Genomic DNA, 19,211 nt, shown 5'->3' on the forward strand with positions numbered 1-19,211 from the left:
ACTCGGACCCGTTGTCGCTTCTTATCTTTTTCACCTTGAGCTCAAATTCATTTTGAGCCCTCCTTAAAAAGCGCTTTAGGGTCCCTTAGGTTTCTGTTTTGTCCTACAAAAAGAACACCCAAGTGAAGTGGGAAAAATCATCAACAATAACAAGACCATACTTACTTCCCTCGATTCTAAGGTAGGCAACGGGTCCAAAAAGATCCATGTGAAGAAGCTCCAGTGGTCTTGATGTTGTCATCACATTCTTGCTATGATGAGTGCTTCCCACCTGTTTTCCTGCCTGACATGCTGCACAAGGTCTGTCCTTCTCAAAATAGACATCGGTTAGTCCTAACATATGATCTCCCTTTAGAAGCTTATGAAGGTTCTTCATCCCAACATGTGCTAGACGGCGATGCCACAGCCATCCCATACTAGTCTTAGCTATTAAGCATGCATCTAGATCGGCCTCCTCTTTCGAAAAATCAACTAAGTAGAGTTTGTCGTCTAATACACCCTTAAAAGCTAATGAACCATCACTCCTTCTAAAGACAGATACATCAACATTGTAAAAAGACAATTGTAACCCATGTGACACAATTGACTTATAGACAGAAGGTTGTACGCAAGCGACTCTACTAGGAATACATTCGATATGGAGCGCTCGTTAGTGATGGCTATCTTGCCCAAGCCTTTGACCTTGCCTTGGTTCCCATCTCCAAAAATAATCGTATCTTGGGAATCCTTGTTCTTGACGTAGGAGGTGAACATCTTCTTCTCCCCCGTCATGTGGTTTGTGCATCCGCTGTCGATTATCCAGCTAGAGCCCCCGGATGCATAAACCTGCAAGGAATTTAAGCTTGGGTTTTAGGTACCCAACTCTTGTTAGGTCCTACAAGGTTAGTCACAATAGTTTTTGGAACCCATATGCAAGTTTTGTCTCCCTTGCATTTGGATCCCAATTTCCTAGCCGCTACTTTTGCATTCTTACATGAAAGAACAAAAGAAGTGTTGCAAGCATGGAAAACAATAGTAGATTCATTGCACATTTTCCTAGGCACATAATGCACAACATGATTTCTCCTAGGCCTACTTCTACCATGAACAAAAGTAGAACTAGAGGCAAACATAGCATGTGAATTAAAAGCATCATGATCATAACTCCTATTATAATGAGCACGATTAGCAATTTTCCTATCATAAATAAAGGCATGGTTCCTATGAGGATTACTAACCATAGGGGCCTTCCCTTTCTCCTTGTTGGGAATGGGAGCCCTTTGGCTTGTTAAGTTCTTAGCTTCCTTTCGAAAACCAAGCCCATCCTTAATTGAGGGGTGTCTACCAACGGTGTAGGCATCCCTAGCAAATTTTAATTTATCAAAATTAATTTTGCAAGTCTTAAGTTGAGCATTAAGACTTGCCACCTCATCATTATTTTGGTAATAGAAATAAGGTGTTCATCACAAGCATCAACATCAAAATCCTTACATCTATTACAAATAACAACATGCTCTACACATGAACTAGTTTTGTTGACTTCCTCTAGCTTAACATTTAGTTCATCATTTAAACTCTTTAAACTAGAGATAGATTCATGGCAAACAGACAATTCAGAGGATAACATTTCATTTCTCTTAATTTCTAAGGCAAGAGATTTTTGCACACTAACAAATTTGTTATGTTCCTCATATAAAATATTCTCTTGTTTTTCTAACAATCTATCCTTTTCATTTAGAGCATCAATTAATTCATTAATTTTTTATACCTTAGCTCTATCTAAACCTTTGAATAAACTTGTTGGTGTTTCGGACCCAGGGGCCCTCAGCCAGGCCGACTAGTGAATTTTAGTGCCGCGTGCCCCTGTCCAGATGGGTCGATACAAGATGGAACACAAGCGAGGGAATGAGGATTATATTATCTTGCACCTGGGGTGCTTGCAGTAGGGGTTACAAGCGTTGCGGGAGAGCGAGAATGAGAGAGAGAGAGAAGGAGAGAGTACGGCCTTGAGGCGGGCCATCTGGGGCTGCCTCCACTGCGTCTCTCCTACTCTGCCTGCCTTCGCTCGTCTGCGCCGTGCGTCTGTGTGTTCGTATGCTGCATGTTCGTCTCTCCCTCCTCCCTTCCCTTCATGGGGCCCTGGACACCCCCTTTTATAGACACAAGGAGATGTCCAGCTGTACAATGGGGTGTAGCTTGGAGCTAACGTGGCTGGCAGGGAAGTGCCCTGAGCCCTGTACAGATAATAACGTGGCCGTCGCCTTGAGCCTTGTAGATGTACCGACGTGGCTGTCGGAGGAGTGCCTTGAGCCCTGAAGAGGTAGTAACGTGGCCGTCGGAGAAGTGCCTTGAGCCTTATAGCAGCATAGCTGATAGTGCGGCATGGATCTTGCTGACGTTTCCTTGCTTCCGTAGGGGGTTGAGAGCAGCCGACGTCATGGGCGCACGCGGGGAACCATCATTACCTGTTACCGGAGTGACTTGGATGGGACACCGATCTTGTTCCTTCGTAGCCTGAGGCGGCTAGCTAAGGGTAGGGTAATGATGGATCCCCAGTAGCGTAACTGATATGAGGCCGAGGTCAGGCGAGGCGGAGACCTTCTCCCAAGGCCGAGGTTGAGGCCGAGGCTGGGGTCGGGCGAGGCGGAGCTCCCTGTTGCGCCCGAGGCCGAACTCGAGGGAGGTCGTGACTTGCCGTTGTCATCCTTCCCCTGGTGGCTGGCACAGTTGCCAGAGCAAGGTGAACGGTGCTGTTTTCCTGTCAGAACAGTCAGTAAAAGGGGCAAAGTGACTGCGGTCACTTCGACTTTGCCGACTGAGGCACGCGTGTCAGGATAAGGTGTCAGGCGATCCCCGCATTAAATGCGCATGCAATACGGTCGGTTGGTAAGGCGATTCGGATGAGGTCGCTGTACGACAAAGCTTGCCTGTGCTGGACCTTAGGCGTGCCGAGGGTGTGTCTGCTGGCTGAGGAGACCCTCGGGCGAGGCGTGAATTCGTCCGGGACTACCATCCTTGCCTGAGGCTGGGCTCGGAGGAGGTCGCATCCCTTGGTAGACGAGGCCTGTGCTTTATGAGTCGTTGATGGTTTGTTTTGAAGACGTTTTCCAGCTGGATTAAGGAGCGTTGGGGGTACCCCTAATTACGGTCCCCGACAGTAGCCCCCGAGCCTCGAAGGGAGTGTGGGTACTCACTTGGAGGTTCTGTCGGATTTTTCGCAAAGGGACTGGCCCTTCTCGGTTATGCTTTGTTCCGGTGGGTGCACGCGAGCGCACCCGCCGGGTGTAGCCCCCGAGGCCTTAGAGGAGTTGTTTGACTCCTCTGAGGTCTTAATCCTTCTTGTGAAGCCTCGGTCAGCCTTGTCGCTCCCTCATGCGGCCCGGCCGTAGCCGGGGTGCACGGTCAGGCTCCGAGTTTTCAAGCTGGTCTGTTGACGTGGTCAACGGTTTGGCCGTAGCCTGGTGCGAGAGCAGCCCCCGAGCCTCTGCACGGAGCGAGAGGACGATCAAGGACCGTCTCGACTTTTTGTACGCCCCTTCGTCGCCTCTCCGCGAGGAGGAAGGGGTGAAAGCGTCGTGTTACCCCCGGGGGGCACCGAACACGGTGTTTTCCGGTGAGCTGCTAACAGGTAATCCGAGTGGACGCCCAACCCCGTTCGATAAGGGTCGGCTAGTGGCCCAGAGGCACGCTCCAAAAGTACCTGTGGGTGATTTGCTGGACCCAGACCCATTCGATAGGATCCGAGGGCTTGATGCCTCCCTCCGGTGGGATTCCATTACAAATCGTTCCCGCTGGTCTCAGAAATGTCCTAGGGTACCTCGGGAGCGTAGCCCGAGCCTCGGCCATGTAACGGACGTACCCAGGGTCATCCCTAACTCTGCGTGCTCTGGGCGGCTGTCGAACCCTTCCGAGGGGCCAGCCTTCGAACCCCTGATCAGTAATGGGCTCGGAGCCCGAGTGCTCTGGGGCGGTTGCCGAACCCCGGAGGGCGCAACCTTCGAACCCCTGATCAGTAGGAGGGCTCGGGGCCTGCTTCCTTCGCTGAGAAGGATCCTTTTCGCAATATCCCCTTTCCTGGTCCCTGTGGCAAGAGAGAGAGGAAAAGGAAAAGGATATAAATTTAAATAATGTGGGCACCTTTTATGACGCGGTCATTATGACGGAGACGAAACGGCGCCCGCTTCGCCTGCCGGAGGTGTCGCTTGTCCTGCCAAGGAGTTAATGCGACGGGACGGGCGATACGCGGGGCATCTGTAGGTGATTGGACCGCGGCTTTCGCACGCCTATTGCTGCAATTACTGTCGGCCCTCCTCTGATCATATCGATCGTCATGCCTATCCCCGCGGCTGAGTGACCCGTGACCGTCTCACTTACTGGGTACTGTTGGGTCACGCGCGGGGCTGCCTTGAGTCGCTACGTTGGTTCCGCAGTCGAGAAGACGCAGCATTGGCGCAGATGGCGGTGCGGTTTCCTTGCACGCGGTGACCGGCGCACCGGTTGCATGACATGTGGGACCGGGCCTCCGTGCTGGTCCTCCGGATGCGACAATGACGAAAGGGTGTGCAACCGTGGTGCGGTTGCATGCTCCCCGCGTGGCGGCCCGCCCTTCCGACCGCTGGTTTCGGCGATGATGCGGGAACGCTTATAACCGGAGGGCGGTTACATGCTTCGCACGTGGCGGTTTGCCCCATTCACGTTTTGGGTCAGCTCGCATGATGTGTGGGACCCAGCCCCCGTGTCGTGGGGTGGAAACCCTGGAGCACGTCGATGGAGACTTTGCCCATGACGCTTGGGGGTGCAAGTGAGGAGATCTTGCCTTTAAAAAGGGACCAACCCCCAGGGGGTAGCCATGCCTTCACACTCCTTGCATCCATCGTGCCCTTCTGCCTTCCGAGCCTCCAGATGGGGCGCACCCGTGTTGCCTTCTTCTTGCTGCTGTTGGAGGAGCGTGACCCCGTGGGAGTTGGCACTCTCCAGTCATCGCTCGGCTTCAAGGATTTTCATCACGCAGCCCGGCTGCATTCCCTCACCAATGGTCATCCGTAGGGATGATCACCAGCCTTGTGGTGGGGGAGAAGCAAGCAGGGCTACGGCCTCTGCCCTGCCCTTAGCTTCAAGGATGTTCATCATCCGGGCTGAGAAGGAGGGCGCGCCGGGTTTGGTCCTGTCGGTGACCCGCTTCTTCCTCCAACATTCGAGGGAGAAGGGCATCCTCCAGCCCTGCGGAGGAGGCGTCCTCCAGCCATGCGGGGGAAGGCGAACTGCTACTGCCTGGCTAGGGTGCAGCTATCCGTCCTCCACCCAGGCGACGGTCGTGCCGTGCGCAGGTGGTTGCTGTCACCAGTGTTGAAGTGGGGGCTGCCGCTGGTGAGGCTTCCCACCGCAGCGGTTGCCTCTGCCGATGAGACCGTCGGTGCCAGCTGCGCTCCGGACCTCCGGCTCTTTGGCTTTAATGGCTGGTTCTCGTCCCCCGTGAGTGGACGTGAACCGGGCCTTTCAGCAGTAGCGTTTGCCCTGAGGTCATCGCTGCTGCTGTTTAGCCACCCGAGGCGGAGGTCGTTGTCGCGCTGCTGGTGCAGTGGTCGCCGGCGAGCTACTCGGGGCTCGTTGTCCCGTAGGCCTTCTGGTGTGGAGGTTGTTCATTCCTGCGGGAATGGACCCGGAGTCCCGTTTGTAATGGTACCCCCTTGAGAGCGAGATGTAATAGCTTTGAGTACTAAGAAATCTGCCATAGGTCAGGACAACCGCCGAGGGCGCTGCCGACGTCTAAGTCTAGGTACCATTGTTACCCCAAGCACGTGTGTTTGTTCTTTGTGGCTGCTGAGGCCTGAACATTTGGGTATAAAGCCATGTTTCTTTCCTCTTGTTTTGGGCATTAAGACTTGTTTGTCGGTAGCAGAATCTCTTATCCGAGCGTGAGCCGCCTTTCCTGGAAGGTGACGAGTGAGGTATCCGTATCCCGGAGGCGTAGGAGTCCCTCGGCTCGGTCGGCCTTGCCGTTCAAGGTCTCAGTCGCTCATTTTTGAGACTCTGCCACTGACCCAGTCGAGATGCACGGAAGTTGTTTTGGTGGAAAGACTTTTCCTAGGAAAGTTTCGGCACAGAGGGTGCTCCCCCTTTCCGGACCCCGAGGCAACCACTCGGGCCGGGACCCTCGCGAAGGGTCTGGCCGTGGTCGTCGGGTCTGCTTGGTCCGCCCAAGCTAGGGTGTTCGGGCCGAAGAAGAATTGGCACCCTGCTTTGAGACTTTGTTTTTGTCTCCATTCTTCTCCTTGCGTCTGAAGAATGTTGTCCTACTGTCTGCAGGGTTCGAGACGGCTCTTGACGAGTCTGTCAAGAACTACAAGGCGCTTGCCGAGGCGGCTGGGCGGAAGGAGGCCGAGTGCGTGGCCATGTCCGAGGCTATCTCGGCTTTCTGCTGGGCCTTTGGTCTCGACGACGTCCCCTCGGGTAGCTCCCCTCAGATTCATCTGCGGGCCTTGGGCGGCCATGTGCGCAACAGACTCCACGGGGCGCTGCACCACGACATTAGGCGGGCCTTCGTCGTGCTCGCTTCCCACTACGACGTGGATCTGGAGCGGGTCAGCGAGGGGTGCCGTTTACCCGACGAGGAGGAGGCTGCCTTAGCCGAGGTCCAGAGGCTTGACGCGGCCGTCGAGGGCCCAAGTGCGGTGATGGCTTCCTCCTTTGAGGTGGAGATCCTTCCGCCCGTGTCGCCGTCTGAGGCCGGGCCGGATTCTGCCGAGGGTGGAAATGATGCCGAGCGTGCTGCTCCTCCCCCTACCGATGTCTGAACCTGCAGGAACAGTTTGCTTGAAGTATGCGTATGTCTTTTGTGGCAGCTGGGGCCTAAACATTATTGTCGGATTATAAAGCTGTGTTTTCTTTTCTCTTGTTCCGTGCGTTAGGACTTGTTCGGTAGCATAATCGCTTACCCGAGCGTGAGTCACTTTTCGTGGAAGGTGATGAGTGAGGTATCCATATCCTGGAGGCGTAGGAGTCCCTCGGCTCGGTCGGCCTTGTCGCTTACGTGTTCTCCCGTCGTTTTTAGGATTCTGTTAGCGACGTAGTCGAAAGGGCACGAAAGTCGTTCTGGCAGAAAAGTTTTCGAGCGTTAGGACTTGTTCGGCAGCAGAATCGCTTATCCGAGCGTGAGCTACCTTTTCGTGGAAGGTGATGAGTGAGGTATCCGTATCCCGGAGGCGTAGGAGTCCCTCGGCTCGGTTGGCCTTGCCGCTTACGGTCTCTCTTGCTTGTCTTTAGGATTCTGTTATCGACGTAGTCGAAATGCACAAAAGAAGTTCTGGCAAAAGACTTTTCCGAGAAAAAATTTGACGCAGAGGGGGTTCCCCCCTTCTAGCCCTCGAGGGAGGATCGAGCTTTGCCGAGGCAAGGCTGATCCTTCCTTGATGGTTAGACTTTATCTATGCATTTAAAGAAAGCGAGATACATGAACGACTTGAAACATTTTAAGGGTGAAAGCGATGTAGTTGTTCGATGTTCCAAGCGTTGCTGTAGACCTCGCCTTGATCGTTGGCCAGCTTGTATGTCCCGGGCTTCAAAATCTTAGCGATGATGAAGGGCCCTTCCCAGGGAGGGGTGAGTTTGTGGCGCCCTCGGGCGTCTTGTCGCAGCCGAAGTACCAAGTCCCCCACTTGGAAGTCTCGGGGCCGAACCCTTCGGGCGTGGTAGCGTTGCAGAGACTGCTGGTACCGCGCCGAGTGTAGTAAGGCCACGTCCTGAGCCTCTTCCAGCTGGTCCAACGAATCCTCTCGGCTGGTATGGTTGCTTTGGTCATCGTAAGCCTTTGTCCTCGTGGAACCGTATTCCAAGTCCGTGGGTAAGATGGCCTCGGTCCCATAGACTAGGAAAAATGGTGAGAAACCCGTGGCCCGGCTCGGCGTCGTCCTCAGACTCCAAACCACTGAGGGTAGCTCTTTCATCCATCGCTTGCCGAACTTATTGAGGTCGTTGTAGATCCTCGGCTTTAGTCCCTGCAAAATCATACAGTTGGTGCGTTCCACTTGCCCATTCGTCATTGGGTGCGCTACGGTGGCCCAGTCCACACGGATGTGGTGGTCCTCGCAGAAGTCCAGGAACTTTTTCTCGGTGAATTGCGTGCCATTGTCGGTGATGATTGAGTTTGGGACCCTAAAGTGATGGATGATATTTGTGAAGAACGCCACCGCCTGCTCGGACCTAATGCTGGTTAAGGGTCGGACCTCGATCCACTTGGAGAATTTGTCGATGGCGACCAGCAGGTGCGTGAAGCCCCCAGGTGCCTTCTGCAAGGGGCCGACGAGGTCCAGACCCCACACGACAAATGGCCAAGTGATAGGTATCGTCTGTAGGGCTTGAGCGGGCAGGTGCGTCTGTCTCGCGTAGAATTGACACCCTTGGCAGGAGCGTACAATCCTGGTGGCGTCGGCCACTGCGGTCGGCCAGTAGAAACCTTGTCGGAAGGCGTTTCCAACGAGGGTCCGAGGCAGCGCATGGTGACCGCAAGCCCCCGAGTGTATTTTTTGTAACAGCTCTTGCCCTTGGGCAATGGATATGCATCGCTGGAGAATGCCTGAGGGGCTGCGGTGGTACAACTCCTTTTCATCACCCAGCAAAACGAACGACTTGGCTCGCCGAGCCAGTCGCCGAGCTTTGACCTTATCGAGGGGCAGCTCTCCTCAGAGGAGATATTCTAGGTACGGGGTCTGCCAGTTTGGGACCGGTGTGACATCATTCCGCTCCCCCTCAACGCGCAGGGCCTCTCCCTCGGCGGCCGAGGGTACCTCGGGCTGGGCCGAGGCCTCCTCGGGCTCGGGCGCGTCGTCGATTTTGACGGATGGCTGATATATATCCTTGGAAAAGACGTCCGGGGGAACTGTCATTCGCCCCGAGGCTATTTTCGCCAGCTCATCTGCGGTTTCGTTGTACCGTCGAGCAACATGGTTGAGTTCCAGCCCGTAGAACTTGTCTTCCAAACGCCGAACTTCGTCGCAGTAGGCCTCCATTTTTTGGTCGCGGCAGTGGGAGTTCTTCATGACCTGGTCAATGACGAGCTGCGAGTCGCCACGAGCGTCGAGGCACCGAACCCCCAGCTCGACGGCGATGCGCAGGCCATTAACCAAGGCCTCGTACTCGGCCACGTTGTTTGACACCGGGAAATGGAGGCGCAGTACGTAGCGCACATGTTTCCTGAGGGGTGAGATGAAGAGCAAGCCAGCACCTGCTCCTGTTTTCATCAGCGACCCGTCGAAATACATGGTCCAAAGTTCGGGTTGTATTGGGGCCGTTGGCAACTGGGTGTCAGTCCATTCAACCAGGAAGTCGGCCAAGACTTGGGATTTTATGGCCTTCCGAGGGGCAAACGAAAGTGTTTCGCCCATAAGTTCCACTGCCCATTTTGCTATCCTACCCGAGGCCTCTCGGCTCTGGATGATTTCTCCCAGGGGGAAAGATGACACCACAGTAACCGGATGAGACTCGAAGTAGTGTCGCAGCTTCCCCCGGGTCAGAATCACTATGTAGAGCAGCTTCTAGATTTGCGGGTAGCGGACTTTGGTCTCGGATAGCACTTCGCTGATGAAGTAGACTGGCCTCTGGACGAGCAGCGCATGCCCTTCTTCCCGTCTCTCGACTACGATCGCGGCGCTGACCACCTGAGTGGTTGCGGCTATGTAGATCAAGAGGGCTTCTCCCGCAGCAGGGGACACCAAGATGGGCGCATTTGTAAGGAGTGCCTTTAAGTTTTCGAGGGCTTCCTTGGCCTCAGGGGTCCAAGTGAAGCGCTTGGCCTTCCTTAAGAGGCGGTACAAGGGCAATCTCTTCTCCCCGAGGCGCGAGATGAAGCGGCTCAGAGCCGCAAGGCATCCCATGACCCTTTGTACTCCTTTCAAATCTTTGATGGGCCCCATGTTGGTGATGGCCGCGATTTTCTCCGGGTTGGCTTCGATTCCTCATTCGGAGACGATGAACCCTAAGAGCATGCCTCGGGGGACTCCGAAGACACACTTCTCAGGATTGAGTTTTACGCTCTTCGCTTTTAGGCAGCTGAATGTTGCCTCAAGGTCAGAGAGGACGTCGGAGGCTTTCCTTGTCTTGACGACGATGTCATCAACATAAGCCTCGACTGTCCTGCCGATGTGTTCTCCGAACACATGGTTCATGCACCTTTGGTAGGTGGCACCTGCATTCCTCAAGCCAAATGGCATCATAGTATAACAATACATGCCAAAAGGTGTGATGAAAGAAGTCGCGAGCTGGTCGGACTCTTTCATCTTGATTTGGTGATAGCCCGAGTAGGCATCGAGGAAAGACAGGGTTTCGCACCCAGCAGTGGAGTCCACAATTTGATCGATGCGAGGCAGAGGGTAGGGAACCTTTGGACATGCTTTGTTTAGACCAGTGTAGTCTATGCACATCCTCCATTTCCCACCCTTTTTCTTCACAAGCACAGGATTAGCTAACCATTCGGGATGGAATACCTCTTTGATGAACCCTGCAGCCATCAGCTTGTGGACCTCCTCGCCTATGGCTCTGCGCTTCTCTTCATCAAAACGGCGCAGGGACTGCTTCACGGGTCAGGCCCCAACTCGGATGTCCAGTGAGTGCTCGGCGACATCCCTCGGTATGCCCGGCATGTCCAAGGGACTCCACGCAAAAACCTTGGCATTTGCGTGGAGAAAGTCGACGAGCACTGCTTCCTATTTGGGGTCGAGCTTGGAGCCGATCCTGACTTTCTTGCTGGCATCGTTGCTGGGGTCGAGAGAGACAGACTTAACTGCCTCGGTCGACTCGAAGTTACCGGCGTGCCGCTTCACGTCGGGCGCCTCTTTGGAGAGGCAATCCATGTTGGCGATGAGGGCTTCGGACTCGGTGAGGGCCTCGGCGTACTCCACGCATTCCACGTCGCACTCGTAAGCGTGGCGGTACGTGGGCCCGACGGTGATGACTCCCTTGGGGCTAGGCATCTTGAGCTTGAGGTAGGTGTAGTTGGGGATGGCCATGAACTTGGCGTAGCATGGTCTTCCCAGCACCGCGTGATAGGTCCCTCGGAACCCTACTACCTCGAAGGTGAGGGTTTCCTTTCGGAAGTTGGAGGGAGTTCCGAAGCAGACGGGCAAGTCAACCTGTCCGAGGGGCAGGATACGCTTTCCGGGTGCGATCCCGTGGAAGGGTGCTGCACCAGCCCGGATCTCGGACCGATCAACCCCCAAGAGCTCCAGGGTCTCGGCGTAGATGATGTTGAGGTTGCTGCCTCCGTCCATGAGGACCTTGGAGAGCCTAACGTTGCCGATGATCGGGTCGACGACGAGCGGGTACCTTCCTGGGCTTGGCACGAAGTCGGGGTGGTCGCCTTGGTCGAAGGTGATAGGCTTGTCGGACCAGTCTAGGTAGACTGGCGCTGCCACCCTCACCGAGCAGACCTCCCGACGCTCGTGCTTGCGGTGCCGAGCCGAGGCATTCGCCACTTGTCCGCCGTAGATCATGAAGCAGTTGTGGATCTCCGGGAACTCCTCTTCCTTGTTGCCCCCCTTGTTGTTGCCTTGGTCTTTGCCACCTTCTACCGAGGGTCTGGCCTCGTTGAAGTAGCGCCGGAGCATGTCGCACTCCTCAAGGGTGTGCTTGACGGGACCCCAGTGATAGGGGCACGACTCCTTGAGCATCTTGTCGAACGCGACGGCCCCTCCAGGAGGCTTCTGAGGGTTCCTGTGCTCGGCGACGGCGACGAGATCCGTGTCGACGGCATTGCGCTTCGCTTGCGCCTTCTTCTTGGCCTTCTTCTTCACGCCATGCTGGGCGGACGCCTCAGGGGCATCTTCCTTCTGCCCTCCCTGAGGCTGCTTGTCTTTTTGGAAGATGGCTTCGACCGCCTCCTGACTAGAGGCGAATTTGGTGGCGATGTCCATCAATTCGCTCGCATTGGTAGGAGTCTTGTGTCCCAGTTTGCTCACCAGGTCTCGGCATGTGGTGCCAACGAGGAATGCCCCGATGACATCCGAGTCGGTGATGTTGGGCAGCTCAGTGCGCTGCTTCGAAAACCTCCAGATGTACTCTCACAGGGATTCCACTGGCTGCTGGCGGCAGCTTCGGAGATCCAATGAGTTCCTAGGGCGCACGTACGTACCCTGGAAATTCCTAGCGAAAGCCTTGACTAGGTCGTCCCAGTCGGAGATCTGCGTAGGAGGCAGATGCTCCAGCCAGGCCCGAGCAGCGTCGGAGAGGAAAAGGGGAGGTTGCGGATGATGAGGTTGTCATCGTCCGCCCCTCCCAACTGGCATGCCAGCCGGTAGTCCACAAGCCACAACTCTGGCCTTGTCTCCCCCGAGTACTTATTGATGGTAGTCGGGGCTCGGAAATGGGCCGGGAACGGCGCTCGTCGTATGGCGCGGCTGAAGACTCGCGGACCTGGCGGCTCGGGTGAGGGGCTTCGATCCTCCTCACTGTCGTAGCGCCCCCGCGCCTGGGATGGTAGCCTCGACGCACCTTCTCCTCGAGGCAGGCTCGACGGTGGCGGCGGTGTTGCTCGGCGCTGAGGCGATCCGGGGCTGCAGGCGTCCCGTCCCGTGTGCGCTCGGCGTGGACCGAGGCCTCCCACGTGCGTCGGGAGGGTGTTGCACGATGCTCCGAGGGGTTTCCTCGCCTCCGGGAGGCAGAACTCTCGGCTTGTCGGATAGCGGCGTCTTCCAGGAGGCCCTTGAGCTTGCCCTAGATATGTCGCCCCTCGGTGGTGGATGGCTCCGGCATCGTCCGAAGCAACATTGCTGCTGCGGCAAGGCTCTGGCCGGCCCCGTTGAAGGCCGGGGGCGGCATCGCCCTGGCATCGTCAATAATGCGGCGCTGGACGTCCTAGGCCTGAAGACGCGCTCCTCCAGCGAGTGCCTGGCCTGCCCACTCCTGCTCGATGTTTTGCCGAAGCTGCATAAGTCGCCCCGCTTCTTCGTCGAGCTTGGCCTGCATCTCGCGGAGTTGCTCAAGCTGTGCGTCCTGACCCCCCGTAGGGACTTAGACTACGGCTAGCTCCCGCGGGATCTCAACGCGAAACGCAGGTGCAAGGGCGCCGTCACTTCCTGGAATACCGAGGTGGTTTTCTCCGTCGTGATCTTCCTGATCGATGTGGTAGCACTCGCGAGTCGGGTCGTAACCCTCGTCGTCAAGGCTGTGCCCATCATTAGAGCAGCTGGAAAGGCAGTGGTCGCATGCGGACATGAAGTCGCGCATGGCACTAGGATCATGGAGTCCAGAGAAATCCCAACTGACGTCGGGGTCGTCCTCTTCCTTGGAACCGGCGGGTCCGGAGGTTGAGACAGCCGTCAGTCGGTCCCAAGTTGACCACATATGGTACCCCGAAAGGTCAGGATATGCCCTAGCGAAAGCGCTCACCGAAGCGGGGTCGCTTGGTGGATCGAAACTGAATCTAAAGGGAACAGGGTGGAAAACGGATGGTACCTTTCGGTCGATGGACAGTGGCGAAGTCGCGTCGGGGACGAACTGCACCGTTATCGCAGGTACGAGGCTAACGCCCAGCAAGTCCTTTGCGAGGGTGCTGGCGTCATCAGTCCGCTTGGGGTTGGCCCGTTGCGAGGAGGCGACATCCGTCGTTGTCTCAGGTGCGGGGACAACGCCTGACATATCCCCCGTAGGGGCGCCGGTGTCGTCGACTCGCTCTGGTTCGACAGCCAATGAGGTGCCGCCTCCTGCCTGGCCATGGTTGCCCCGTCTCCTCCTCCTCCGGTGAGGAGGGTGGTGGGGTAAACCCAGGTGTTCCTCTTCTGCCGCGGGGAGATGTCGTCGTCGAGTTCGCCTCCGCCGGGCGAGCCGTCGACCGTCGTTGTTGTCGTGCTGCGGAGGGAGCAGTACCATGTCGTAGCCGCCGTTGAGGGACATGAACTCGAGACTCCCGAAGCGGAGCACCGTCCCGGGCTAGAGAGGCTGCTGAAAGCTAGCCATCTGGAACTCAACGGGAAAGTATTCGTTAACACGCAGCGAGCCCCTACCTGGCGCGCAGCTGTTGGTGTTTCGGACTCGGGGGGCCCTCAGCCGAGCCGACTAGTGAATTTTAGTGCCGCGTGCCCCTGTCTAGATGGGTCGATGCAAGATGGAACACAAGCGAGGGGATGAGGCTTATATTATCTTGCACCTGGGGGTGCTTGCAGTAGGGGTTACAACCGTTGCGGGAGAGCGAGAACGAGAGAGAGAGAGAGAGAGAGAGAGAGAGAGAGAGAGAGAGAGAGAGAGAGAGAGAGAGAGAGAGAGAGAGAGAAGGAGAGGGTACGGCCTTGAGGCGGGCCATCTGGGGTTGCCTCCACCGCGTCTCTCCTACTCTGCCTACCTCCGCTCGTCTGCGTCGTGCGTCTGTGTGTTCGTATGTTGCACGTTCGTCTCTCCCTCCTCCCTTCCCTTCGTGGGGCCCTGGACACTCCCTTTTATAGACACAAGGAGATGCCCGGCTGTACAATGGGGGTGTACTTGGAGCTAACGTGGCTGGCAGGGAAGTGCCCTGAGCCCTGTACAGATAATAACGTGGTCGTCGGGGGAGCGCCTTTAGCCCTATAGATGTACCGACGTGGCCGTCGGAGGAGTGCCTTGAGCCCTGTAGAGGTAGTAACGTGGCCGTTGGAGAAGTGCCTTGAGCCTTGTAGCAGCATAGCTGATGGTGCGGCATGGATCCTGCTGACGTTTCCTTGCTTCCGTAGGGGGTTGAGAGCAGCCGACGTCATGGGCGCACGCGGGGAACCATCATTACCTGTTACCGGAGTGACTTGGATGGGACACCGGTCTTGTTCCTTCGTAGCCTGAGGTGGCTAGCTAAGGGTAGGGTAATGATGGATCCCCAGTAGCGTAGCTGATACGAGGCTGAGGTCGGGCGAGGCGGCGACTTCTCCGAGGCCGAGGCTGAGGCCGAGGCCCAGGGTCGGGCAAGGCGGAGACCTTCTCCCGAGGCCGAGGTTGAGGTTAAGGCTAGGGTCGGGCGAGGCGGAGCTCCCTGTTGCGCCTGAGGCCGAACTCGAGGGAGGTCGTGACTTGCCGTTGTCATCCTTCCCCTGGTGGCTGGCACAGTTGTCGAAGTGGGGTGAACGGTGCTGTTTTCCTGTCAGAACGGTCAGTAAAAGGGGCAAAGTGACTTCGGTCACTTCGACTTTGCCGACTGAGGCACGCATGTCAGGATAAGGTGTCAGGCGATCCTCGCATTAAATGCGCATGCGATACGGTCAGTTGGTAGGCGATTTGGACGAGGTCGCTGTACGACGAAGCTTGCCTGCGCTGGACCTCGGGCGTGCCGAGGGTGTGTCTGCTGGCTGAGGGGACCCTCGGGCGAGGCGTGAATTCGTCCGAGACTACCATCCTTGCCCGAGGCTGGGCTTGGAGGAGGTCGCGTCCCTTGGTAGACGAGGCCTGCGCTTTATCAGTCGTTGATGGTATGTTTTGAAGACGTTTTCTAGCTGGATTAAGGAGCGTTGGGGGTACCCCTAATTACGGTCCCCGACAAAACTAGAGTAATCTACTTCATCATCGGAGGATTCTTCATCACTAGATGAAGTGTACTTGGGTGTGTCCCGAACACGTACCTTTTTCTCCTTGGCCATAAGACAGGTATGGCGTTCGTTAGGGAAGAGCGAGGATTTGTTGAAGGCCGAGGCAGCTAGTCCTTCATCCTTAGAGTCGAAGGAGGAGCAGTTGGAGTCCCATTCCTTCCCGATGTGTGCCTCGCCCTTGGCCTTCCTATAGTTCTTCTTTTTCTCTCTTTTCCCATGCTTTTCTTGTGCCTGGTCATCATTATTATTGGGACATTGTGCTATGAAATGACCAGTCTTACCGCATTTAAAGAAGGAGCACTTCCCTTTTGTCTTGTTCTTTTTGGGGTACTCCTTACGTCCTTTAAGTGTGGTCTTGAAACGCTTGATGATAAGCGCCATTTCGTCCTCATTGAGCCCGGCAGCCTCCACTTGTGCCACCTTGCTAGGTAGCGCCTCCCTGCTGCTGGTTGCTTTGAGAGCAACTGGTTGTGGCTCGTAGACGGGTAGTGGACCGTTTAGTGCATCGTCCACATATCGAGCTTCTTTCACCATCATATGCCTGCTTACAAATTTTCCGAGTATCTCCTCAGGCGTCATCTTTGTGTACATGGGGTTTTCACGGATAAGATTCACAAGATGGGGGTCAATAACTGTAAATGACCTAAGCATGAGTCGGACGACATCATGATCCGTCCATCATGTGCTTCCATAGCTTCAAAAATTGTTGACCAGGGTCTTGAGCCTGTTGTAGGTCTGTGTTGGCTCCTCTCCCCTGATCATAGCGAATCTCCCCAACTCGCCTTCTACCAGCTCCATTTTGGTAATCAAGGTGGCGTCGTTTCCCTCATGAGATATCTTGAAGGTGTCCCAGATTTGCTTGGCGTTGTCCAAGCCGCTCACCTTATTATATTCATCCCTACAAAGTGAAGCTAGCAAGACAGTAGTAGCTTGTGCATTTTTGTGAATTTGCTCATTTATAAACACAGGGTTATCAGTACTATCAAAATGCATCCCATTCTCTATGATTTCCCAAATACTAGGATGGAGTGAGAATAGATGACTACACATTTTATGACTCCAAAAAGAGTAGTCTTCTCCATCAAAGTGTGGAGGTTTCCCAAGTGGAATTGATAGCAAATGAGCATTTGAACTAAATGGAATACGTGAATAATCAAATGAATAGTTTTGATTAACTACTTTCTTCTTTGAAGAGTCATCGTCGTCGCGTGGTGAAAAGGACGAGGCATCGCTGTCGTAGTAGATGATCTTCTTGATGCGCCTCTTCTTCCTGTCTCTCTTCTTTTGACTCGAGCCCGAATCAGTAGGCTTGTCATCTCTTGGCTCATTGAAGATGGACTCCTTTTCCTTGTTGTTGACCACCATCCCCTTTCCTTTAGAATCCATCTCTTCGGGCGGTTAGTCCCTTAGATGAAGAGTTCGGCTCTGATATCAATTGAGAGCACCTAGAGGGGGTGAATAGGTGATCCTGTAAAATCAAACACTAAATAGCCACAAAACTTAGTTATGAAAGAGTTAGTGCGACTAAATAGCTCGAGGCGAGTTCTTGTGAACAAAACAATCATAGAGAAGGCAACACAAGAGACACGCGATTGTTATCCCGTGGTTCGGCCAAGTAACACTTGCCTACTTCCACGTTGTGGCGTCCTAATGGACGAGGGTTGCACTCAACACCTTTCAAGTGATCCAATGATCAACTTGAATACCACAGCTTTCTTCCTTATAGTCTTCTTCCCGTTTGTGAGGAATCTCCACAAGTTAGAGCCTCTCGCCCTTACAATATTGATCACAAAGAACGCACAAGAGTAAGGTTGGGAGAGCAACACACACAAGACTCAAATATGCAGCACAACCACACACACAAGTCACGACTTGAGCTCAAAACACAACACACGAAGTTCGCAAATCAAATGGAGCTCAAATCACTAACACAGATAATCAAATGCGTGGAGTTGGAGTCTTGTAGTCTTAGGATGCTTAGTGAATGCTTGGGTGACTCCTCTATGCGCCTATGGGTCCCTTTTATAGCCCCAAGGCAGCTAGGAGCCGTTTGAGATCAACTTGGAAGGCCAATCTTACCTTCTGTCGAGTGGTGCACCGGACAGTCCGGTGCGCCACCGGATAACTACTGTAGCATGCCCGGTGCGCGATTTCCTTCCAAAACGGGCACGGTCGACCGTTGCAGCTCCAGGCCCATTGGCGCACCGGAGAGTCTGGTGCCTCCTTCCGACTGTTGCAGCTGCCACTCGTCGCCCGCAGATTTCGCGCCCAACTGTTGGCGCAGGCGACCGTTGGCTCACCGGACAGTCCGGTGAATTATAGCCACGTCGCCTTTCAGCATTCCCGAGAGCGACGAGTTCGCCGCGGATGACTCACCGGACAGTCCGGTGCACCACCGGACAGTCCAGTGATTTTTAGCCGTATGTCGTCGTTGAGTCCCGAGAGCGGCGAGTTCACGTGGACCAGCCTGACACACCGGACACTGTCCGGTGCACCACTAGACCGAGCTGGTGTTGGCTGCACACAACCAACTCTTTTCCCTTTTCTTCTCTTGTTCTTTAGTCACTGTTTCTAGCACTTGGATAACCATGTTAGTACATAAACAATTTACCAAGTCTAGAAACATACCTTGTGCCTTGATTTGTACTTCTCACTTTATGTGGCACATAAGAACTTAATCAAACGTGTTGGACATTTAATCACCAAAACATTATAGAAATGGCCCAAGGGCACATTTCCCTTTCATTTTTCCCCCGTCCGATCTTGATCGCACGGCCCGGACCGTGAGATATCGCTTCGCACATGTGCGCCTGACACGCCCTTGCCCGCTTGTCAGTGCCACCTGCAGCCGCTCATCCTTCCCGGTCTAATTTCCCCCGTCCGATCTTGATCGAACGGCTCGGACCCGCTCGGACCTCCTCTGACCCCCTCGGACCCGTTTGGACCCGCTCGGACCCGTTCGGACCCGCTCAAACCCGCTCGGACCCCTTCGAACTCGCTCGGACCCCTTCGGACCCGCTTGGACCCGCTCGGACCCCTTTGGACCCCCACCGTCCGATCTTGATCGAACAGCTCGGACCCCCTCGGACCCCTGCAGCCGCCTATCAATGCCCAAGTCCTCTAGCGCTGGACCCGCTCGATCAGCGTGCTATCCCCTTTGTCGCTGACACTCCCTGGCCCGCCTGTCAGTACTCGCCTGCCCACACGCGCGCGCCCTCGACCGTAGATCTAATCTCGGTCGTTGGTTTTAGATCTGACGGTTAGATTCACCCGATACCCCTTCATGTGGCTGTTTTATTAAAGAGACCCCCAGTTTATTGGAAATAAACCCATCATCCCTGGTTTTCGCGCGCAAGCCCCTGTAATCTTGCAGATTTAGCCCTGGACTTTTATCTTATCACAGAATTAGACTTAAATTCATATTTTGAATTCTCAAACTTGTTTATTTCATAACTTTTGCGTATGAACTCCAAATTTAGTGATTCAAATTGCAGAATATTCATAGAATTACTCTCTGTTGAAATAAAATGGTTCCAGTTACCATCTGCACATTCTAATTTTTATGATTAAGTATGAACTAATATAGATGTTGTTCTATTCATTTAATAAAACAAATAAAAGGAGAACCTTAGAGATTTAATCATGTTTAATCTTGTAAGATTAATAATGTGTATTATATGAATTCATCCTTGTTCTAATTTT

Source organism: Zea mays, chromosome 1 (genome assembly GCF_902167145.1).
Source record: "Zea mays cultivar B73 chromosome 1, Zm-B73-REFERENCE-NAM-5.0, whole genome shotgun sequence".
Classification (NCBI taxonomy): Eukaryota; Viridiplantae; Streptophyta; class Magnoliopsida; order Poales; family Poaceae; genus Zea; species Zea mays.